General features: G+C 39.7%; 1 protein-coding gene and 1 long non-coding RNA gene across 3 annotated transcripts in view; one reads left to right on the top strand and one right to left on the bottom strand.

Moving 5' to 3' along the window:
• The window catches only part of tmtc2b (transmembrane O-mannosyltransferase targeting cadherins 2b), an 82,083-nt gene that overhangs the window by 51,437 nt on the left and 5,312 nt on the right, over positions 1-25,334 (bottom strand). The gene's annotated exons all lie outside the window — the stretch shown is intronic.
• On the top strand, positions 1,439-25,334 carry LOC109530440 (uncharacterized). Of its 2 annotated transcripts, none has more exons than XR_002171011.1 (3): positions 1,439-1,470; positions 5,667-5,669; positions 25,252-25,334. It is a non-coding gene; the product is annotated as an uncharacterized LOC109530440 (long non-coding RNA). The 2 variants fall into 2 exon arrangements; XR_002171012.1 differs by having other exon boundaries at positions 1,441-1,458.

Raw genomic sequence — 25,334 nt, 5'->3', positions numbered from 1 at the left:
GTCCAGCATTGCATCCCATGGTGCAGTGTTGCCTGGGACACAAAACATGATTGATGTCCAGCCGAGGCCTTAAAATCCACTGCACTCTTTAAAAAAAGAAACATCAAAAAGTGAAACAGACTTCTCATGCATGACTACACTGCCCTTAAAACAATAATCACATTTCCTAAAATTAGATCCACAAAAATCTGCATTCATGAGACAACTTTTTCATTGCATTTGGTGACTTCTCACACTGTTGCATATTTTCTGAAATGAAGGTAAAGATGAATATTAACGTTATCCTTGATCGCTGTCCAAGGTTACATCTTTAAAAGGATAAATTAATAATTTATTTTCAGAAGCATCGCAATTTACGAATGGTTTTAGATGTAGAACGCAATTGCAGTGATCTGTGCAGAGCGGAGGCGGGTGATATATACACTGATTATTGCATCCAATAAATCAGTCAACAGCTCCGTGCATGGCAAAGCAAAAGAGAGCACATGCGCACAAACGAACCCATGCGCGCACATGGACACGCATTTTCAATGACACTCCTGCAGGCCAATCTCACAAACACCTCCATCCTTTAAAGTAATTATGGAACAACAGCTGCACCCCCGCTCTGTAAGAAACCAGAACTGTTTGTTTGTTCAAAAGGTGAACTGGATATCAACACACTTAACTATCAGATCGAACAAGACTGCTGTTTGTGTGGTCCACAACAAACACAAAGCTCTGAGCCTGCCTCTCAAATGGTTAACTTAAAGTATATCTCAGATCTACTTAGAAAAGTACTCTAATAATTATGCCCTGCGATTGGGCGGCAACCAGTTCAGGGCGTATCCCGCCTACTGCTGGGAGAGGCTCCAGCACACCCGCGACCCTCGTGAGGATAAGCGGTTCAGATAACGGATGGATTGATAATTAAATTTAGTTCAGGCTGCAAAGCTGATGCTTCAATAAAACCTGTAAATCATGGGCTGTTTTTAATTCCCTTCAAGGTTATAGAACCTGTCCATCAGTACTGCTGATCTTCTACTACGCTGCAGGGAGTTAGAGGTTATCCGAGCTGACTTCAGTCAAAAGGCAGACTACACTGACGTGGACTCGTCACCAGTCAATCGCTGGGCACATTTCGAGACAACAAGCCTCTCACACTCACATTCTCACCACAGTGAGAGGGAATTGAACCTATGCTGCCAGCATGGAAGCCAACTGAGTGGGATATTACACAGACTAGGCAGAACAGTGAGACCAAACATTCTTGGCTTCGCAGCCTTATAATCTTTTCTTTTGTCTGTTTCATTTTGTGGTTTGAGTAAGAGAAAAGAAAAAGTCAGGACTAAGATGCACTTATTATACTTACCCAGATCTATAGGACAAGCAGACCCCAAAATACTCGCGGTTTGACAACCACGGATTCACAGATTTTGTTTTCTCAATATTTACAATACTGTGTGTGTGTGTGTGTGTGTGTGTGTGTGTGTGTGTGTGTGTGTGTGTATATATATATTTATTTTTGGATGGGGGGGGCATTTTTCATGAAAAATGGTTGCCAGTGGTTTATGTGCTTGTTCAAGAATAATTTCGTGGGGTTAAAAATTATCTGTACTGTACATACTGCAGATTCTTTTTCAGTGCATTTATAATAGACGTCAATTATATGCAGATTTGTGCAATCTTGTGGGCCATCTTAGTCCCTATCCCACGCTCTTTGCGGGGTCCACTGTATATACTTTCCATATTCTATAAATGGATATATCATATCAAACATACAGATAGATGGTCCATGTGGAAAAAAATCTGTGGGTTTGACGTGTTTACCCAAAAGGGCCACTTTCTTTTCAAAACTTGAAATAAACTTTCAATCCAACTACCATTCACACACCAAACCCTCGGCGTCAACAACTGCCTGTTAATTCGGAAGACATCATTCGATGCAATGATACATTATGACTTACATAATTTTACAGGGAACATCAGAATAAATACCATGGAACGTCGATTTAATGGACCCGGATTTAACGAATTTCAGATTTAACAAATAGAAGATTTAACGGACAGAGAATAGTATCCACTGACAACGCCTCTTTGTCCAGTAGTTGTCAAAGTTAGGTCATTCCAGAACTGGTCGCTGTTATTTATTGCGCAATCAACAGATAGAGACCGGCACACATATTTCCGGGTTGTGCCGCTGTCAGCACCGATACAAAGTACAGACGAGATCTCACTAAACACCTGCATCCAGACCCGCATCGTAATTAGATATATTTTTTGTTTGTAAAATCCTACCGAGTAAAGAAGCGATAAAACATGACCTCCTTGGCAAACGTAACTAATTCAAATTTCTCAGTCTCAACTAGTTATTTTAAGCATTTAAATGGAAAATGGAAGCAAATAGAGGACTTATTAAATAAACCTCATGGACCAACATGAAGAATCTTTTTGTTCCCAGTGTGTTCTACCTTTATGTGTACCCTCAGTCTGACCCATGTCTAATGCTTTGGTAGTACTCCCGGCTCTGTTAGAGGTGCCACTAAACAATCAGCCCTCTCACAACAGGAGGGCTTTTTGTCTTGGTCTGACCTTTTCGGGTGCACGGTAATAGATTTGTCTGATTTGTTCCTCCTCACGTATTTGGAACGCTTGTCTTTCTGATGGCAAGGGACATCAGTGTGAAGGAAGCATGTACTGCACTGTGTTCAAGCAACTTTTTCTTGCTGGCCCATCACTGTGCTGTTAATGTATTCTGGTTTGACCGAACAATTCAACAGGCAACCCCCACAAGATGGAGGGAGGAGCAGGGTGGGATGGAATGTTCATACAAAGGGGCTACAAATAAGTGAATAGATTGCTTAGTCCAGCCTTTTTGTCATCCTTATTCCCAAAGCTTTTACCGTAAGGGGACTCAAGGCAGGACTGAAGGATGAGCTTAAATCACAGCACATCAGCAAAGAGGGCAGTTTCTCACTGATGTTTCTTGCATGGGGGGGGGGGGCTTAAGTGCCCAAAGAATATTTGAGAATGCCAGTGGAGCGGAAAAGAGAAGACATCTTAAGTGCATGCGCCATCTTATATGTTCGACATTTGAAACATCATTTTAATGGCAATAATCCGCTTCGGTTTCAAGATGAAGAAGCTGTCTTGGTGCAGAATAAAAATTGGGTGTCTGACTCCTAACAGTTTATGGTTTGGGGCTAATTTCTAAAAGCCATGGGCAATCAGACATGAAAAACGGGCAAGAACCAATCAAATAAAGGCCACCCTAAACCACACCGGAGAACGCAAAAGGGCTCTTGGAAAGCCTATTCCTCAGTCATCCCACCATTAGCTATATTAAGAGCAGATCTCTGTTAGCTTGCCCCTTGCCACCACAGAGCCTCCAGCAGAACACAGCGTGAAAGCTTATTTAGTGAAATGGGACACGCATGCATATACAAAGAAGCATCGCATTAATGAATGGCAGCATTCAAGGATGCAGCTCTGAGTGATCTCATTAGATACTATCACAACAGGCCAGTGTTCTTGTGTCACTCGAAAGCCTGGCTCACTCCTTTAAACATCCCCATTTGGGCTCCACTTCCAGCCCTTTAATTGAATGCACATGTGGCCTGCCCGCCAATGAGTGTGTGGAGAGCTGCTGATGGACCTCTGGTCTTCCTTCAGGGCTTTCTGCGACAGACTGGACTAATGCACCACTGAGGCCCGATATTGCTGCCTCATTAACTCCTGCTTGCTTCGAGATACACCGGACTGATTTGAACTTAAGTCAGGTTAGATAATATCGTGTTTATATTTCAAAGAGGGATGACGGATCGGTAAGATTTCGAAAAAGGCAAGCATTGCGATAAGACTGTACCAATATGAGACTGAAAGAAATCTGTCAAAAAAATGAGCACTGTCCACTGCTTGGAATAATATAAACTCATTTCTGTTTGTTGGAATCCTTCTGTTAATGCAGGGAATGCTCAGAACCTGTTTTCCCACAGGACCAGAATAAACACGAGATCCACAAGGAAGCCAAACAGCTTTTTCATGTTTTAAATGGGTTTCATTTCCCCTTAGGAACTAATTAGCATTTTTGCAAAGAGGACCATTTTTGCGTGTTGAATCTTACAGCAGCCAAGTCACACCATCTTATCTAAAGCAAATGATTTTCAACATTCACTATAAAATGTAGGATTACAAATTGACTGTGAATTACTCTCGTTGTGGCTAATTGAGTTTGGAGTTTTTACTCTATTTTTTTTTTCACAATACCATCGCAAGATTCCATTCCCAAATGAATTCGTCAATACGTGTGATTTGATTTTTTCTTTTTACTTTAAACAGCAAATCATTGCCTCATGCTATTTATACGATAATTTTATTTGATGAGTTTATATTTACTGCCCATCCCTTTGATCTAAAAGTTCAATATCAAGAGGATAAAGTGAACAGTTATTGATTTTTGTGTGCTGACTACAGTTATCTATGGCTCTATGGTACCTCAATGTGGAAACAGTTCGATCAAGCTTGTATAAATTACCGGTAAGTCATAGCCAGCTATAAGAAATGTACTATTCACCTCAAAGATAAGACACTGGGAAATAGACACAATTTATGGGATCATGCGCGCATACCTATTTCAGAGTATGATTAGTGACAAACCTGTCAGAGATTACGAACATTATGAAATGTATTTTAAAATTATTTAATTCTTGTCCAGGTTCAACGACTTCTTGGCGTAGCATTTGGAAGACTAATGATGAATCAACTGGCTGTGGCTGGCGGGTCAGACGGCTGGAAAAAGAAACCTGTTCCATGATCAAACAAAATTGGGCTTTTTCATTATCAACTGTTGCTTTGTGAGTCACAAAACCGTACTTTGACAGATTTTGTTGTCGAGAAAGGGAAAATGATTTTTGCGATGAATGAGGATTGTAAAAGTTGTGCATAATTAGAATTGTATTTCAGAGAACATTGTTGGCTAAAACATGATACAGTGCTAGGAAAAGCTGGTTGAATACTTTGCAGGGCTCACACACAAATTACCAGTGGGTCTGTAGTAGAAAAAGCACATGTGTTTTGTTAAAACTATATTGCACAGGCAGTGCAGTGACCAGGATGTATAAAACAGAAACACTACGCTCCAAAACTTTTTCAAAGCACCTATTAAAGCAATGCAAGACGATAGTCTTTATATTCTCCCAATCTGTATTGTTGGTTGGCACATTAAAGGGCCACGTGGCGCAGATGACTTTTTAACCACTGAATGTTATACATCACTGGTGCAGGTCTAAATAAAGTTTAAGACGCATTAAACCTCTGTCTGTCAAATAGGAGTCCAATCAATATGAGAATTGCATCACACTATCTCAAATCCAATACAATCAGTAAAATCCAGAACAGTATTTCTCAAGTGTCAGGGTGGTAATGTCATTACAGAGGTTTTATACATTTCGAAAGATTTTATTTTATTTTTTTTTAAATTAGGTTGACTTCAAACATCAAGTAAGAAAAGAAAAAAGAGGATGGGCCTTGATGTGTGCCAAACATCAGAAGTACTGAGACAAAATAAAAAAGACAAAATATTAATATTTGCAGATTATATATTTACAATTTTTGCATTACACAGCGAGTATTAAATAAGTCCGACATTAAGGGCATGGAAGGATTATTTATTTATTTATTTTGGTGAGGGGGTGGCTAATGATTTTGACTGATTCCTGTGCTTTGTGGTGAAGGTTAATTAACCACTATGGACATGTACAGTGAGAGATCTTTTTATTGTTGAGATCCTTGGGGGATTTATAATGGGAAAAATGAGGTGATGCTTTTCTTTCTCTTCAATTCATAGAGACGTCCAGTAAAGATGACATCACGTTTACAGTGAGGTCTACTCAAGATGTGGCAATTAGTGTGCGTTCCATTTTGTACAACTATGTCCTCACCAGAAACCTTTTCCAGTTCATGTTTAATTTGGTCGATCGATTTAAGGCCTCTCTTAAGTTATACAATGTTAATATATAATATCCATGCTAATTACTAGTAACAGTTCTAAATCCTAGAATAGCCACTGCCAGTGAGGTCGGTGGGTCTGGAGAAATAGCTGAGCACCAAGCAACAACCTCAAGTGCGCCTTTGAAAACAAAGACCAAAATTGTCGTTTTGACATTATAGTCAGTGTTAACGATTTGTACAACAATAATTTGTAGCTGTATCTATAAGGTAGTTTAGTGTACTTGCATTTGTCATCTTGGTGTATTGATATTCCTTATTTATGTAGCAGATGAAACTAATGCAACTGAAAGGAGTACCTGTGTTTGTACCACTTGGGCTCACTCAGGTCGCAGGTGTGCTGGAGCCCATATCAGCTGACCTTGGTTGACAACCTGAATTAGTCGCTAGTCAATCTCAGGGCATTATCACAAATTGTCACTGTTAAGATGTTTGTTTTACTTGCTACAGTTAATTTGGTTCTTTTTTTTTTTTTTTTTTTTTTTTATAAAATCAGTGTAAAAGTGAAATGCAAGACAATCCTCAAAGTTGCACTTTACAATTAAAAGTGGTTCATCATAATTGGTAGGATGATTAATGATGACCTAGAGTACGTTTTATGCATTAGGATCATCCCGTAAAACTTGCAAAATTAAACAGAAAAAAGCATCTGCCCATCATTCAATTATTTTGTTTTTGAATTCTTGTTGGTGGCAGATTGTTGATGCTGTCAAGAAAACAGAGGCACTAGGCCCCTAGATAGAAGGACAAAGACCCCAGCAGAGCTTAGGTTAAGTGAATGGGCCTAGACAAAAGGCTGAGAAGAAGAGCACTTTGAGTGGGCAAAGCTCAGGCTTGAGCCCACGCATCGAGGCCCTGGTCCCAGTGAGCATCTCGAGCACGACCATGTGTGGTCCATTATCACACCAAGCAAGCCCACAGCACCACGCCTCCTTCAAATGGAAGATGGATGCCTCCTTGGTGATTGCCCCGAAATCAGGAAAGAAAGGCGTGTGCAACAAAAGCGTCTGCGTCGAAGGGAGAGTGCCATTGAAAAGGTCGCCCGGAGCACGTCTGCGTCGCTGTGTTCGTCGGCATTGGAGGACAATGGCATTGACAGGTGCTGGAGGAAGACAAGAGGCCTGAGGCCGGCGATTGCTGACACACTCGTGGAAAAGGATGGACAGTCCTGGATGTAGCCAGCAGGGTGTTTGCAATTTCAAACAATTTCAGATGGGACTGGTTATTGATGGGTTATGACGGACTCTTAAGCACAAACGCCGTGAGAGAATATGTCAATTGTTTGCGACCATTGATCTGCTCGAATGCTTTACTCACATCCGCATTCCATGTGCTTTAACAAACATGCCAATATTTCCAGAGCTCTCGCTCAAGCCGAACCACTTGTCATAACAGCAGAATAAAGTAGTGGCGCATCCGTCCGTTTGTCATTTCTCTTCATCTGATACGACTGGGAACACCGCAGCAGTCTGGAGCAGGAAACAGATGGAGCTGTGTCCTTCATCAGATCAAAAAGCAAAGGGGGTGGGTGGAGGACGGACACTTCAGCTTCCTCATTGGAGGTTTCTCCAAACAACCTATGTCACAGCCTCAGCTGCAGTCGGAGCCGTTTCCAGGTCAGCTGCCAGAAAGGGGCAGGGAGTGTGTAGCATCTCAGGAAACCTTTCCTTAAGGAATTGAGGTCACCGGAGAAGAGCAGCTGACCTTCCACAATGCTCATGGATCAGAGAGCAGGAGAGAACGGAAGGATGAAGAGAGAACTTACGTCATCTCGGTCATGTCTTAGGTTGACCGTTGACGCTTACAAAAAATATTTATGATCAACACTTAACAGCCGATGCCGATAAGTCTGAGTGGCTGCATGCTGTTGATGCCATTAATCAGACAATGCATGCACAATCCCCGACCTGCTTGTCCAGCAGGTTATATCACACAACTGTCACTACGCATCAGTCAACACTGACATGATCAGCCGCCAGCAGCTTGTTTCATTCGAGGAAGGATGCCTGCAAGCGGCCCGAACGAGTGAGAGGGTTTCTATGCAGAATGTTGCAATGCAATAGGTCATGTTCGGGTTGCGGGGGGTGAGCGCAGATGAGGTCAAGTCTTCGTCAAACATTTTCTCAGACAAGGATGTGATTGGTATGACTGCCTGTCTCCGTACTAAGTGATAAAATAACTTGAAAAATGACTTTCCAACAGAGAATGGACAGCCAAACCAAGCCAAAGATCAACAATTCACCAGACGGCTGGTCCAGCAGAGTTCAGACAGCAGGGACACTCAAGATGCTACGGGAAGCTTGTGGGAAAATTTTACACATAAGGGCCAAAAAGAAGAGCATGATTTCATTTCATCATATCACAGACTATGCAGTGTGTTTCAAAATATGTCCCCTATCTGGAAGTAGATATTGTTAGTTTATTAGAAGAAAAGGTACATTATCAAATAATAAGACTTAATTAAACAGAAAATAAAAGAATTTCTAATCCATCAATTATCTGAGCTGCTTATCCTCGCTAGGGTCCCAATTTTTTGCTAATATTGAAAACAAATTACCTGTAAAATGAATCATTAATACGCTTGCAAAAAAATAAATCAATACTGACACCCGAAAAGACCTAAATTGGTTATTATCGCATCAAGTATTAGTTTAATTGAAATGGTGGCTATAAAGGTGACATTCAGATCCTCATATCATGCGTGACAACAATTTCAAACTTAAATGTTAATGACTGACTGTTACGGTAGACAGACTTTAATTCAGAACCCTTGTTTTAACTGTATAGCATTTGTTGTTACTACAAAAGAAATGCACTACATAAATTATTAAATGGTTATCAAAAGTGACTGGTTCAGTCATTTGTAATTGGCTAATTATCTTGCTCCAGTCAGAATGGGAATTACAATGACAATTACAGAGTCGAATTTGTGTGACAACATTTCTACAATCATTTGTATGTTTCTTTTCAGGATGACTTTTACTGAACAAAAATAACAGTCCATTAGTCACAATCTAATGGACATTGGTCATTGTATGTGAAAACAGTCTGAGGTAAACAATTCCAGTTAATATTTTATTTTTTGCCTCTTCTTAAAAAATAATTTCATACAGCTTTGCAAACCTTTTCACACCACAGAGGCTAAAAATGTCACATCTGGTCAAACAACAACTCCCAGCTGTACTCAGGCCACTACGCTCAAGCAAAATGTACTGGCAGATAAAGAAAAGAAAAGTCATTTGGGTGGTAGATATTGGCGCTCAAATACAGTATATACAGTATGTGCTGCTGGATGTAATTGACCAGAAAGCCCTTCACATGCTTATTTTTTCACTCTGCAACACCTCAGGCTACGTTTCAAGCGTAACCCTCCGGCATTTGCGGAGTATTCATAAATCAAGACAAAATCACCGACGGTGCTGCTTTTGGATGTTTCCTACACACTGGGGAGTCATTTGTTATTACAGGTGGCCCCTTACAAGCGCCGTTCCTTCTCAAGTATCACAAATAAAATACTCAAATACTCTAGTTAGCGTTTCCTTGTCTTTATACTGTGCAGAAATTATGGGCAAAATGCAGCTTGCAACCGCAAACAATAGTGAGACTTCTTGAAACAATGGCCAGAAGATTTAAGGATCGTGGCTGCATGTAAATGCACAGAAGGAGATTAGTCTACTCGGTCCATAATCCCTCTGCAGACAGGAACAGATTTATGGGTCATCATGAGGGGGCGGGTGGCTGTTCTATGTCTACCACAGCAGTCTGGTAGGGGACTCGAGGATGCTTCGAGCAATCAAACCAGGCCTCTGTTAAGTTTATGACCACCCACCCGCACGTGCCCTTCAGGAACAATCCTCCGTGACATATAAACCACAAACTCTTCTGTTTACAAATCTTATCCCACCGAGAATCAGCTGAAACGGTAATATGAATGTGGAACGGGGGTGGGGGAGGGGCTTTCATTTAATGAGTTGACTGCATTACAACAGTACGTGGATGAAGATGCAGCGAGGAAAAAAACGGGAAACTCTGATGTGGCTTAACTAGCATAGCAGAAGCGCGAACTGCTTTATGATGAATTTTATTCGTCAAGTGGTTGGACAAAATAAAATCACCTGGATCTCAATCCTCTTTTTTGTGTAGACGACAGGTATATATTTTAAAATGTATAGAAATCCAGATGCTTCTATTATTTGCAACCACTTCACAAAATAAAATTGGACACATTATTTTTTTCAGTGTAAGTGGAACTACCTAACTGCAACCATTCTTTATTGTCAAAGGTTGAGTGTTGACTGATTAAGATATGACAGGGGTCAATGTTAACTTTTACACGGTAGGGACAGTTTGTTACATGTGTGTCACATATGAACAATATTGCTGTTGACATATATAAGACAAACATTACAACTGAAATTTACAAAAGGGAAATTCAAACTATAATCAATGCCTTTTTATGCCCTCATTAAAAAAAAGACAAATTAAAAAAAAAACGGATATCTTTACAACTCTATGAAACGAAAAGCATTTTCTTTTAAACATTTCCATGTATTTGTTCTGAGCTATTGTAAAATATTGAAACAGTCAGGGTTGTTATCAAGACTATGCCAAAACCAGTACTCTGGCATACGAGCTCTGGCAGTATGCAGCGGCAAACCCAAAGTAATGCACACACATGAAACAAGGACAGCACTTGAATACTGTTCCGGTGTGTCAATAATCTAGCGACAAAGACCCTGCTCATAACAAATACAACATTTCCAACAGACAACACAATGCATAGCAGGGCATACTGTAACTAGAGCCGTAATAAAAATGTTAAAATAATTTGAAAGGGGAAAAAATGTTCTTGTACTTACCTAAACTGTACGTGGTTTACAGGCTCTTAAGTTGAATTGAGTTGCATGTTACAGAATCATTACAAGGAAAAGATTCTACCCGGAGTTTAGTATATCACATCAACAGGGATGCTTAGCATATACTGTAATTGCTCTTATTGCCCGAATGACACAACGCTCATCACGCAGAAGACTTTCGAGCAACCAGTCAGCCTTTTCCCGCTATTAAAACTGGAAAGTCAGATGATCTTCAATTCTAAGAATCATTATCAAGCATTTTTTTTTTGTTTCAGCTTGAGGGGATCCAGCATGGAAATTCACACGTGAAAATAGATTAGCTCCCCAGGGAGAAAGTATTTACGAAAAATTCACTGGTTTCCTGAACGATAAACAAGTATAGCCAAGAATGCGAGAATGAAAGATGAGCAACTCTCCTGGTGTGGGATACGTCACTGCAGGAATTTTGTGGGTTTTCTTTTGCTATCTACGTCGTTATTTTCATTTGCTCTGTAGAGCACGTTATAAATGGCATACCACACGATGATTTCAGTAATTATTTCTGTAGAGGTGGGGTCACGCATCACCGCAAAATCTCTTTTTGGCTCCTTCAAATGTTAAAATTTGGCTCACAAAAAGTAGGAGATAATGATGAGATAATCTTTCCATTTAGTGCTTGGTCGACAGAGCATTTTCATTCATTACTTGCTGCAAACCATGCACACTTCCTGGAGCAGACTACACTTCTTACTAGAACGTGTCAGCCCAAAAAAGTGAAAAGCACACTCAGCAGGGACCAGGGCTAGACAAAACAGCATTAAGTGCCGGGGTTGCTTGAAAGGACAGAAATTCCCTGTGTCAAATCAGTTTACACAGTGGCAAGTAAAATGTCTTCTGAAAAAAGAAGATACTGAAAGAAAATACATGTTTTAGTCAATACATGTTTTCAACACATTAGTGATGAACGAAATGTGAAATGGCGCTTTCTGTGTGTCCTTTGTTTTACCGGATTACATAGTAGCAAAAGACAACGATGGGTCTCATTCAAGATTTGTGCATGCAAAAGCAAGAAAAAAAACTTGATTGCTCATGAAAATATGTGGAAACCGCTCTACGAAACTCGGGATTGCATCTGCCAAATTGCCACACGAGTAATTTTACACGTTCCGGTAGGAATATGTGCAAACAGGTGAATTTAGTCCGCAAAACAGGATCTATCAAATCGGAAACGAATTGTGATTGCTGATTTTTTTTAATCTGTAAATACCACTTCTGAAAGGCATGCGCAGCATGTCTGCATAGTGCTGACAATTTTGTCAGCCATTTTTTTTTAAGGCCATAGAGAGAATTTTTCCCTTTGTGGAAATCTTTTTTAAATGCCAGAAATAAATATTATCATGACATATCTTCTATTCAGCAATGTAATACTAGAGCTTCTGAGTGATGTAAAATCTGACGCTGAGCCAGTCACAAGACGGATTCATGCCATATCGCCTCTGGCAAAACGCCTTTCAACTGTGCATTCCCGTACATCTTGATCATTTAAATACCCTATAACAATGGTGTTGGCCTCCCAGATCAGTTTTTCAGTGGTCTACCTCCAGTTTTAAACACAATGTCATGTAGGATTTTTCAGATACGGTGCCTCCAATTGCCACACACTCTGGCAAGTTAAATCAAACAAGACATCACGTGAAAGCAGTAACTGGCTTCCCTAAAATTGTCGTAAACAAAACATTTTTTGGGTATAACTCAATCAATCATATGTTTGCTTGCCTCTTCCACGATCACTTTCAATTCCATTAGTTCAAACTTTATATTTAATTTTTTGAGCATCGGGCGGTTCTTTGCCTCTCCAAAATTATCACGTATCATGAAACCAAAAAAAAAAAAAACGGCATGTTTGTTGAGCCATTAACATTGCGTTATCAAAGACAGCAAGTAATTTTCAAAACATTATCTTAGTTAATAATGTTTAAAAATAAAACAGGGATTGACCAATAGTAGCGATTCGTGAAAAAAAATCTGAAACTGACCAATCTCTCCACCAATTTTACAGCTGTTGCCAACATCGCACACAAGCTCATAAATGAGTCAACACAATTTAAGTGCCCACTATTTGAAATTTTGGGAAAACATCGCAATCTTGGTCACGCATACATACAATTTATTAAAGTGAACATGCAATATGGTGTCCCTATTTGGTATCTTTGTAAATCCAGCCCTGGACTGACACAATTTTCTGTGTGTCACGGGATATGAGCTCACCCATATGGCAACATTGCTTTGAGATATTTGTGGCACATTTGGAAAATTACACAGACATCCATTGTTCTGAAAATCTGTTCGCATCATTCCAATCTCTCTTCGGAGTGTTTTAACATTCAGTGTGAAGCAGAGAACAGCGGTGCTGTCCCCAACATCGCACCAATTAAAACATTTAATCACAGATGTGCCTAATTGCCTACCTGGTGTGATTAATGATGACACAGGAGACCACTGACTGCAGAGCACGTTAAAAAAGAAGGAAACTTGGGGAGAGGTCATGTTCAACACAGCTGTGCGTAGTTGTGAACAAAGTATTGCGTGTTTCATCATGCGAACCTGCCTGAATGTCAGATCCCTGATAGCAAAGTTCAGAGGAGGTTGGACCTTCACAGAGGAAAGATTTACAGGGTTGTTTGAAATAGAGTAAGCCGCTGAATTCAGAATGGGAGGAAAGATTTATTTTAGCCTCCTTCCAAAGGAGCCATAAAAACCTTCAATTCATTTTTTTTTTTTTTTTTTTTGGCAATGTAGCGGCCAAACTTTAGTGTGATCACCGATTTATGGCACAGGGGTGAAGTCATCCATTTTTTATTTTTTTTTGTTATTATGACTTTTTTTACTAGCCACTTTTGCAGCCTTGCTAAAGTCGTCAGGGTAGCAATGGACAGTCTGTCGACCAGTTGGGCTGTGAATGTAAAATTCTCCTTGAACAACAGAACAATAGGAAATATACCGCAATGTAAGTTAAATTTCCTTTTGAGGGATTGTAATGAGTATAATAAATTGAATTAAACTGGAACATTCCTTCCTTCAGAGACCCATTATGCACCGAAGTAACTCAACCTACACACTAACAGCACCTCAAAAAGTAAAAGCAGCAGAGTCTGCGGCTCCCAGCTAAAACTTGTTTCTTTCAAATGCTAAATCGTAAAAGGTAAAAGTAAGCCTTTTAGCATGCAAGAGGTAAGGGGGCAAAATTCAGACTAGTAGCAGTCAGTTCAGCAGCTACAGCCACACCGAAGGATCACATTTTTAATCTTGAAACATTTGCAAACCAAATTTTGCCTCTTCATATTGACATTCCCACAGCAACTCGTTTAGATTGCAAGACGAGCACAGACCAATTAATTCTCAAATAATTGATTAACCACGGTTCATTTGAGTAAATCAACCCCATCCATCATGCAAAGACTTAAAAAATTCGAATTATTTTTATTTTCTTGCACATACCCGTAGGTAAGCTAAACGGGGAGTAAGAGGTGAATACAGGTCATCTCCATCATCGGGAAATCACTTCAGCACCCACAACCACATTGTGTTTGCAACTTTTTAAGACAGTAAATTGCCCTGCTCTAATTTTGATGGCCATAAATGGAGAAAACAAATCTTTCCGAACATTTTTTCTGTCTCCAATTTACTCAGTGATTTTACAATGTAACCTCATTCATTCGCTGATGATTAATGGCGGGCATACAACTCATATGCAGTACACACTGAGTATGCAGTATCTGGAACATCTACGGGAGTTTCTTGGACCATGTATGGGAGTTTCTTGTGCGAGGATTCTTTGAAGGGCCACAGTGCAACTGGGTATCAAATGTGCAACCCTTATGGTATCACATTTTGAGCAATTGCCAACTACCCTTCTACCTACTCAGCTGTGTTGTAATGGGAAGAAAACTGGTAAAAAAACACAAGTACTATGGAAATTCAAAATAGTTTAAAAATATTGTTTTAAATATACAATTCAAATGTTATGTAAATATTGTACCTACATTTAAAAAAAAACAGTTCATTCGGATTAAATGCATGAATGTTCAACTTAAGTTAAATACATCAGAACTGTACTTAGGCAGTGACACTGGCATACCGCGAGTGACACCCGTACAGCATAATGAAAATCACTGTTTTCGACTCTTCACCATCATTTTGGGCTTTGCTTCTCAGGCTTAAAGGAAAGAGAGCCTGTAAGAAAGGGCTTTCTGCCACAGCTGAAGGTGTGCTTATTCCTTTTTATGATGTGCTAAGTGTTTTATTACTTTTTCAAATTCTTCCCGTCCTTCACAAAGAAAAAAAAAATTGCCACAATATTACTTTTCTATGGATTTTACGACATGAAAAGTGCAATTGACCTATCCCCAATTCTTGGCTGCCAGAATCTGAGTTAGAAGGCACCACTGCCAAACATTGCACTGCACGGTGGTATTAGGTCCATGTAAACAGATTAATGAAATCCCTCGCCATGCTTCAACGTCAGAGTCCCCATCCAGAGAGGCTACCGTGCAGCACGGCCACTCCATTAGTCTGCTGTACTTGTATTATTCATGTTGAAGTAACAAATTATTTAGGGTTGCCCCAAGCATATCCTCGTATTTGGCGTAGCTACTGGACGCATGGTCCATATTTTTGTCAACTTTCATGCAATATTGCAGTCAGAACAGCACATCGAAATTGATTATCTTTTAAGATTGTCTTGGTAAAAATCCGGAAAGAATGAAGCCCAATCCTGTGATGTCTTTAATGTATCGTTGCGACTCCTCCATAATCAAGAACCTTTGTTTGAATTTGTGTCACATTTTATGCTCCCTTGACCACATACACTTAAAAAAAAATAATAATAATAAAATAAAAAAAATAAATAAATAAAGGTATATGTAAAAATGACACGTTGTCTTAAGTATTTTGTTATAATATTCCAGGTATAATGGAGTGACAGGTCTGGGTGATTTAACAAAAGACATGGTGGGGTGATATGACACATGCTGATAGCTAGGTGATGGAGTATTGATTGGTCATCATTCCTCCCTGTCCTGCGCAAGGCCTCAGGACTGTACTTGCCATTTCATTTCATCATACGAATGAGAGAGTTAACAAATCAATTACCAGCTGCTTGTTGGTACGGTCATTTTGCCGTCCTTGGTGGTTGTCCTTAAGAATACGCCTAGTTAAAATAACTCATTTTGGACTGAAAAGGCAACTGTGTTCCAAATACTAATGGTGAAGATGATGATTTATCACGCAAATCAAAATCCTGAACTGAATGGGGTTGAAATAATTTTAACCTGTCCTTTTCATGTTAGCTTTGTGTTCATATCGTTTACCCATGATGGGTGATATACTAGTGTGTACATTGTGCAATTTAGGCATGTGCATCTGTCCGCTAAAAAAACTATTTGATGTGTATCTTGATAGTTTGAAGAACGTTACATTTTCAAGTGGAATCTTTTGATTTGGTTTGATTTAGTGGGATTACGATTCAATTCGATATGGTAAAGCCTTTATGTACCTTTATGAATGTTTATGAAATAACATCTCAAGGATCTCCAAAGCGCAACCTATTCATATAAATTAAATTAAACAAACAACCCATCGGCAACATGAAACTGATTTATTATTTATTATATTTATTTTTTAACAGATTTACAAACTTGGTGTGCATCTTGACAAAGTTGTGCTCTACTCTATTCTATTCTATTCGAGCTGATAGCCAGCTGGTTTGACAGAGAACAGCAGCACATTCAACAACAATCCCGTCAAGGTCCAACAGGCAGGCGAGGCATATTATGCAGTTTATGTCAGAGAGATAACGGTGGTAAACATCTCAAGATGATAAAGAGAAAGATGTGGATCACTCTTGGCAGTGTTCGTAGAAGTTAACAGCTGATGCGCTGGTAAAGACAAGCAGCTAAATTTCTGGTACAGTGACTATCAAACTAAAGATAAAGAGTCATTTGCTCTGTACAGTACTCTATGTATTTTGAAAAATGTGAGTATCGATGCACCACTGATGTTACACAATGGCAGTAAATGCTGTTTTTAAAGGCTGTTAAGCAGCAGCATACAAGCCATCACACTCGCTCTTCCAAAGCATTTATTTTTAAATTGAATCACACTCAGTTATTTATTTTAAGGGTTATGGTGAAATTATATTCATGTGCTTTGGGATCATAGTTTGGTAAGTATTTTGGTTTTGAATTTTTAACAAAGGCAATTTTAAACATTAGGAGGGGTGGGGAGTGGCATCTAACTATTCTCTCTGCGGAGACTGTAGCTAGGTTGACTGTTCTACAATTACTCTTAATTCCATCCTCTCGTTATTAAATGGAGCTGGTATTGGTGCAACATTTGAATTTGCCATGACGATGGAAATTGCGTAGTTCTTTTGTTGTTGTTTTTACTTTTTACATTCTTGACAATGAAATCCTCCCCGAACAATGACACAGTATGGTTGTGAATTAGAACACTCCAATGGGGGTGAAAAGGTTTGTGATGGAAATTAACCGTAACAGGCTATTGTTGACTAGTGAGTCCCAAGGTTATTTTGCACATTTTGTTCCAGGTAACTGTAAACAATTATATGTTATGGTCACAAGTCTCCTCCTATACAGTAAGTGCTGACACAGCTACTCTGTTAATAAGGCAATCTCATGTGTGGCACCTGCAATGCGCTGCACCAACATCTCGTTCATGCTCTAACCCAACTCCTAATACTATATTTAAAATTAGTGAAATAAACATGTCTTTTGTAGTTGCATTGCATTCATGAAAGAAGTGCAGAAGCTTCCAAAAGAGCAAAGGACTAGAAGAGTGACAGTGGGAATATTTAGAGGAGACGTGATCATAACATACAGGTGTTAAAAGTCAATACAGAGCAGTAGCCTGTTTTGATAAATTTACACAACAATTATAAATAAAAATAATAATTGGCTTACATGGGAGGCAGCTGGTCAATTATCAGTTACATAGAAGTTACCTGGGAAAATCTGTTAATTAAAGTTTTTGGGAAAATGTTTTTGTATTAATAACTTAGGGGGTCCCGTGGAGAGATCATTCTCTGTTGATGGAGGAGCCATATGTGCTGTTGCCACGCACCGTCCATCCATCTGCTTTGGGTGATATGATGGCAGGACTAGAAAATAGGGTGATTCTCGCCCAAGTTAATCGGGGTGTGTGAGATGTTTGAAGCTGTAGTTGTAAATTGCCAAGATGGTCTATGTGAAAGTTCCGTGAAAACATTATACAGTTAGCCGTAAATTAACTTCTCGGCCCACCACATCTAATCGATCACTGTCCTATTGGTACTATCAACCATGATTGAAACCATATGATTTATTACTTCTGACTTACAAAGTGTACTTTGTAAGTCAGAAGTACTCGTGACTGGAGTGACTTCTAGACTACATGGTAATGCACCTTAAAATTTGGTGACACTGTACAGTATTCACTTGTGTAAGTAGATAGCTCCTATTCATGTACAAATCACATACAAATGCGATGTTTCTGTAAAAGACCATAACATGTTTTTTTTGTTTTTTTTCAATTTGTATCTCTTTGAATGGATGAATGAATTGGGCTCTATCGTGGTGGCAGGAAGAAATAAATGGAATGCTAATAAGGGCTACTCATCTAAACTGTCACGTGGAAAAATATGGCAGCTTATTATTTTGTTGAAAACAAATCAATAAATCTTCAAAGACCAGCTACTGAGGAATGGTAGCCCCAAGGTGCATTAATAATAAGAGCTGAAAGATGTTCAGTTCAGGATGTGACGCGATCAAAATGCCAGTGGAGATCTATTTATTCGAAAACAACAGAGCTATGTCCCGAGGGAGTTTGCACAGAAGGTACCTGCCGCCTTGCCTGCATCAATTGGCATGTGGCAGAATCATCAGCGGCGTCAGTCAAGAGGAGTGATGGGTACAATTAGCAAATGGAGTAAATGAGCACCCGAGGTTGGGAGCTGAAAGCGTAGTTAAACTTAGTGAAGTGTTCTCTGTGTCGTAATTATTTTAGTCGTATCGTGAGACAATCTGTCTTATAAGAAAAGAGATGTAATTTTATGTTGACCAATAAGGTTAAAAAAAAAAAAGACATTCTTGGAGCTGCATTTTTATGATAACGTGATATTGCTCAATGTGAGGGTCAGTAGCGCTGCACTCCTCAAGAAAATAAAGGCCACAAGTCTTCAGACCCTTCTAGCTCCTTCATAATTAAAACAAAAACTCAGCTTTGCACTTGGTGCTGATGAACTACATGGCTCTACTGTAATTTTTGGATATGTTTCGAGGCCTGGGGCAACCGGTGAGGTTTAAGGCCTTCCGAACATCACATCAGGTTGGTGGTGTAAGCCTTTTAGCATCTGGAGTTCACAGTCAGGGCAGGTTGAGGTAAATGACAGCCACAACCTCACATGTGAACTCAACTTCTCGCACCCTTTCACTTTGGTCCATCCCTCCTCACAATCACTTTCTCAAAGTAATGTTTTCCTTTGGACCTCCAATTAGAAATGTATTTTGGGGATTCAAGATCCTCATTATTCTGTCAGAGCTCTCTTCGCTCCTTGGCCTTAAGGGGCTGGTAGAGGAATAACAGTCATTTTCTCGTTACCCGTTCCTTTTCAAATCAAAATAAACTCGCACAAATTGTGTGTATCCATCTAGGTAGCCGAGAGGAAGCGCTCACTTGGAGGAATAGCTGGAGGGGAAACTGACATACGGAGGTCAGTGATGAAGAGAAACACCGCGGCCGGAGACACTTGGGGTCAGCGCTCAGCCAAAATAAACCAGTGAAAGCAGCCCTGTAAACCATCAAGAATCCATCAATCTACCTCCACTGTGATTTTATTCCCAATGACAGTGCACAAGCAAGAGAGTGAGTGAGAAAGTTGGCTTCATCTGTGAAATACAATACAACAGGAGTGGATTTATTTACCATCTGGAGCGCTCTTACATGCATCTGCCTCATGAGAACTTGCCAACTTATCCCCAAAATTGATCTATTGCATAGCTGATAAGATCCTGAAATCACCTGCTACGACAAGAATTCTGACTTTCGACTTTAATTCAAATGTATCCAAAAAAAGAAGGAAATATTTAGCTCCCCAGTGTTCAATGAAAAGCAAAAGTCCCTAGAAAAACATGTATAACATATACAAGTATATTGTTATTTTATATCAAAACATCATGGAGTGATAAGCCCTCTGAGGAGAGCTGTGGATTGGAGTCACCTTATGCACGACAACAAAGTCATTATATCGGAGTGTCCCCGAGAGTGGTTTACTTCGGGCTGTTAGGTGTCATACACATTTTGATGCACAACACACTAAATTCACGGGTTTCAATTACAGGAAACAGTTGAACATATAGACTGGGAAATGTTCCACTTCTCTGATTTTCACACACACAATTCGGGCTTCCATTTGATCTGTTGTTTAGTGGCCAAGAAACAAACAAAAAATGTTTGGAACCATCCACTTCTGCTCTAGTTGCAATAATATAATCATTTCATGAAAACCAAAACGGATCTAGGGCCAAATGGAGCAGCAATCTAAAGCCCAAATACTGTGAAAGGAAAAGGCAGAGTGAGACAGCATTAAATATATGACAGCACAAATTATGTAAACATGGTTAGTTTGGAAAAATCCACTGCTACGGAAACCATGATCGAGCTTTGATCATCATAACAATTCAAAGAGCAATACTCTCGATTGCTCACATTTTACAAAATTAACTCAAGCTTCAAAGACCTTGATGTCTTTACTTTATATTTCCAATATGGCAATCCACCCTTAGTGTTGTCAAAAGGCATTAGTCTTGATGCATTGACTTCGTTTAGATGCCGTCAATGGTTGGGTTAAGGTCTAAAAGTCCGGTTTCTGAAACATTCTGAACATCCGTGAGCTGACAGTTACTACCATATACATGATAATTGTTATCTGTTGGAATATCTCTATCTAAACCGCTATGCGCAGACGTCATGACACAAATAGACGTCATTTTTCCTTCTTGCTACCTACCGTCAATAAAAAAACAACAATAACAAAACAATAAATTCATGTCCCTTACCACAATATTAAAGTAGTGCGTTTACTCCTCGCTTCAAAAGTATGGTTCTGTTTCACCATGTTGGTTTCTCTCTGCGTGTGTGTTTCTGGTGGCTTGAGCGCCAGAACCCTTGCATACAAGTACTTCTTGTATGCAAAAGACCGTGATTCCCTGCGCAAAGAACATGCGCAGAACACGAACCAGTGTTTCTTTCAAAGGAGGTATTATGTCACCAAATATTTGCGTTTGAAAAGGAGTACCGTATTTTCCACATATAAGCACTTTGAGTATAAGGTGCACCTTCAATGAATTACCTATTTTAAAGATGTTTTCATAATTAGGGTATACTGCATCATAAGGCTCAGAGAAGAGAAACTACAATAGTGGCTGCATTTGCATCATGCATCCACTAGATGGAGCTACCCCAAAGGAATACAACAAAATACAACTTATTTATATAGAGCTTTCACAACCACTGCAGCTGGAACAAAGCGTTTTACAGAACTTTTAAAATACTATGTCCAAGAAATCTGAATATTGATCCATATATAAGGCGCATCGGATCATAAGGCGCACTGTCAGCTTTTGAGAAAATGTAATGCCTTTAGGTGTGCCTTACAGTGCGGAAAATACGGTAACCCAGGGGTCTTAGTTGGGCTTTTGAAAACACAAACATGAGCATATTCAGTTTTTTGTGGGTTTTACATAGCCTTTCAAAACCTGAATATTGCTAATATAACTTTGAAAGGGTTATTGACTGCATGTAAACAGTCTTTGACGATGGCATCATCTTTACAGCCATCAACGAAATACCACCCCAGCTAGATGAACTAGCACACACACAGTGAGTCGGAAACATTGAATGTTAGCTTAGTTAACATTGAATCTTCTGCTCTTCTTCTGTCTGCCCAGTTCAAAAAATACCAACCAGAGCACGTATCTCCTTAACAAGTTCACTAAATTGGTTCTGACAGATTTAGTCCGCAAAGCTCCATTCAAACTGAGGGCACTGAGGTCTAGCTTCCGTCCCACAGCCAATGTTTGATTTGCTCATTCTTTGAGTCCAGGGGGAACAGCGGGACCACACAATCCTTTCCTCTTACAATGGACAAATGCATCCCATCTGAACTGGCCGCCTTGTGTCATAACCTTAATGAAACCAGCCACTGCTCTTTGTTTGAGCGGCCGGCCCCCGAGAAGGAGAGGATCATTGATGCCCACTAGTCTTCTTGCTTCCTTAATGAAAATGGGCAATCTATAGCATCTTATTTAGATTTGGGAGAGCCGAGTAAGTTTGGATTTTTGACAGCTCAGGGATCTCTGCTTACACTGTGTGCCCCACTCATCCACAGATTTGTTAATCCTATTAATATGAAGAGGGCCAAGAGCCTGAGAGTGGCCACAGTTTAAGAGCCATCAACCCGCATTAGCGTTGGAAACACAAACCCACGTCTAGACCTACTAAGTGCTTGGACCCAGTCAAATCATTGGAGGTCTGATGATGGCAGAATAACCTATAGCCAGTATTTACCAGTCAAGTCTCCCTAAGGAAATGCACTGAGCTGATGCAACAGATGTCTCACATTATTGGATATAAATCCCACTAATCTCATTTTGTTGGTCAAAGAGCACATTAGAGGCGTCATCTTCACACACTGTATTCCTTGGCAGCGAGAAAGCTTTTCTCGCATTATTGAGTAGCCGCTTTGAATGTCCGCTGTGCTATTCTGACCATGTGAAGGATTTACTTGTTGGATGATCCAGCCCAGCATTGCATTTTACTCCCATTTAAGGCGATTATTATCACTGTGTGCAAGTCTGTCTGTGTGCAACACTGTACATGTGCGCTCCTAACGCCACATGATGTATTAAGAGAGATAATCTGTTGGCTTTTAATTAAAACGCATGGCAAAGAGACTCAAGAATACTCGAGGACTAGGGCTGACATGTTGCACCGTGCAGTCGAGTTGATCTTTTACGCTTCAATCCACCAACAGGCAAGTTCAACCCAGTTCCACATTAAGTCCTGTTTCTCTTCTGGCTGCACACCAGTCGAGCGATTACAAAGCGTCTGATTTATGCAGTTTGTTCTGGCTGGGCAAAAGCACAGTGAGGGATTTGAAGACACTACGGGTTCGGTGGCCGCCCATGAGCAGCTTTCAGCCACACTGAAGTCGTGGGCCGCCATGGGGCACATCACAGATAATCAGTTGAAGTACGTTAAGAACTCTTTCCAACCAGCCACAGACATTCATCTTCATGCAGAAGCAGATTGCCGTTCGCCTTGATAATGAAGGCGAGCTCGTTGAGGTATCTTCAGAGACATACTCTGTGATTCTGTATCATGTTTCTAAAGATTCTAATCACCATCTGGACCTGGAGCAAATCAACATCCGCTGGTGTCAGGGGAGCATGATGCCTCGTCAAAAATGTTACTGTTATTACGAATACGGGATGTTACCAAGATTTCGATGCGCAACATTCACCTCTTACTTTTAACTGTATTTTTAGAATGTGGCTCAGGTAATTTGTACAGCAGCTGATAGATGCTTAACTACAATAAACCTAATTGCATGACATGTCTAATAGGTGCAATTTCTCATTGATTTCAGTCTTACTTGAGCATGCCTCGATCCATCCATTTGTACTGTAGTTGTTGTTCCTTGCTACGACAGTGATCTTAACTATATATATTATATATTTATAATAAGCACTTTTCAAAAGCATCCTTGTTTGCCCATCAGAATATTTTGTTCACTTTCAAATCACACCAAAAAACAAACAAAAACAAAAAAAATCACAAAAGTTGCAGACAAATGTGTTGGTATTGTTAAGTAGTGCACTTGACAAAGGTCAGAAACCTGAATATTCTTATGTAAATTTTGTAGGACTGTGCAGCTGTCATGCACAGCAGTTTGTACAAATCAGACCTACTCTGAGTGAGTGGAAATCACTGCTACATAATGGATTTCATGAATATACGGTGCAACCATAATTGCCTAACTGCTAAAAAATGATGGCAAAGTAGAGCATTTTAAAGGGAACATTTTCATGCGGCATGTCCACAGAATAGCTGCCACATCTGTGAATTTTAGTTATAGTAACATTAGTACACAGGCACACAATGTACTCGGGTTCAGTGATGTTCATTCTATGCAAAAAATATATATTTTATGATTTCTTAATTATTTCTGATGAAAACATAATTTACAAGTTTGGGTTTACATTGCTTGCAAAAGCGATTTTATTTGCTGATCATTTTGCGGTGCTGCTGCATTTCCTAATCAATACATTTTGTCAATGTACAAATATTTTTGTATTCTGAATACTTTAAAAAAAAAGTCCAGACCAATATATATTTTCATAGCTGCACAAGAACATCACCTTAAAAATAGAAATGGGAAAGTGAAGTGGCTGAACTTGTATTTTGAAGGGAGGATGAAAGCGACCATTTTTTTAACCGTTGTGACAATTTTGGGGGAAAGTGGAGCTTAGGAAAATGGAGCTCCAATCTATTTGTGGTCAAAGTCTGAGTGAATCTTTCCAGGCTGGTGTACGGAAAGATGATCACGCCCACAGCATCAACATATCGTAGAAAGAGCTTTTTCGGTGAAATGATTAGACCACACGAGATTGCTTACCGTTTTTGTAATTACAAGGCAATTTGAAAGGAAATTTGTGAGGTCATTCGGAGAGAAAAATGGAAGGAAGCACTTGACTGAGTCGCCGGTTGATACCCGTGCATAGAGAGGCCTCTTACGTTCATCTAAAGCCAAACACAAGCGTATTCCGATGATCTGTCCGCGTGTTAACTGGATTTTACGTCAATAAAAACTGTCGCCATGGTGAACACTGGTCAAAGTTCAGAATTCAACATCGGCATATACAATAGTTGAGAAAACTATCCATCCTGTAGATAAATATATTTTATTTAGGGGAATTAAGCAGTGTACACAATTTTAATTGAATATGTATTTCAAATCACAAAGCGAATTAGAAAACGGATGGATGGATGAACTGCATGCAATCTGCGTGATGTCTAAGACATCTGCGACTTCTGATGTCTCCAAACTGGCAAGAAAATAATGAAATAAAGCTACCATGGATCCTTTGCTTCCTCTTCATTCACTTCAAACCCTTCTCTTTCAGCTGAAGTAGGACGAGAAAAAAAAACCCACACAGGACCATCTGTAGACAGACGCTGGTTGATGAAGCCGGAGGCCTGAAGGCTTAGGGGGTATTCAGATGGATGCATAACAGACATAGAAGCGGGGGAGAGACAGAGAGAGAGAGGGAGAGAGAGAGAGAGAGAGAGAGAGAGAGAGAGAAAGAGAAGAGAGAGAGAGAGAGAGACTTACAAGAACAAAAGCAGGTCTCTCCATCCTTAATTGTCTAAACAACCTTAATTGACTAATCATAAACA

The sequence above is a fragment of the Hippocampus comes genome, unplaced genomic scaffold (assembly GCF_001891065.2).
Source record: "Hippocampus comes isolate QL1 unplaced genomic scaffold, H_comes_QL1_v1.1 scaffold104, whole genome shotgun sequence".
Lineage (NCBI taxonomy): Eukaryota > Metazoa > Chordata > Actinopteri > Syngnathiformes > Syngnathidae > Hippocampus > Hippocampus comes.
The sequence above is the reverse complement of the archived record's forward strand: the minus strand, read 5'-3'. Positions and strand labels throughout refer to the sequence as shown.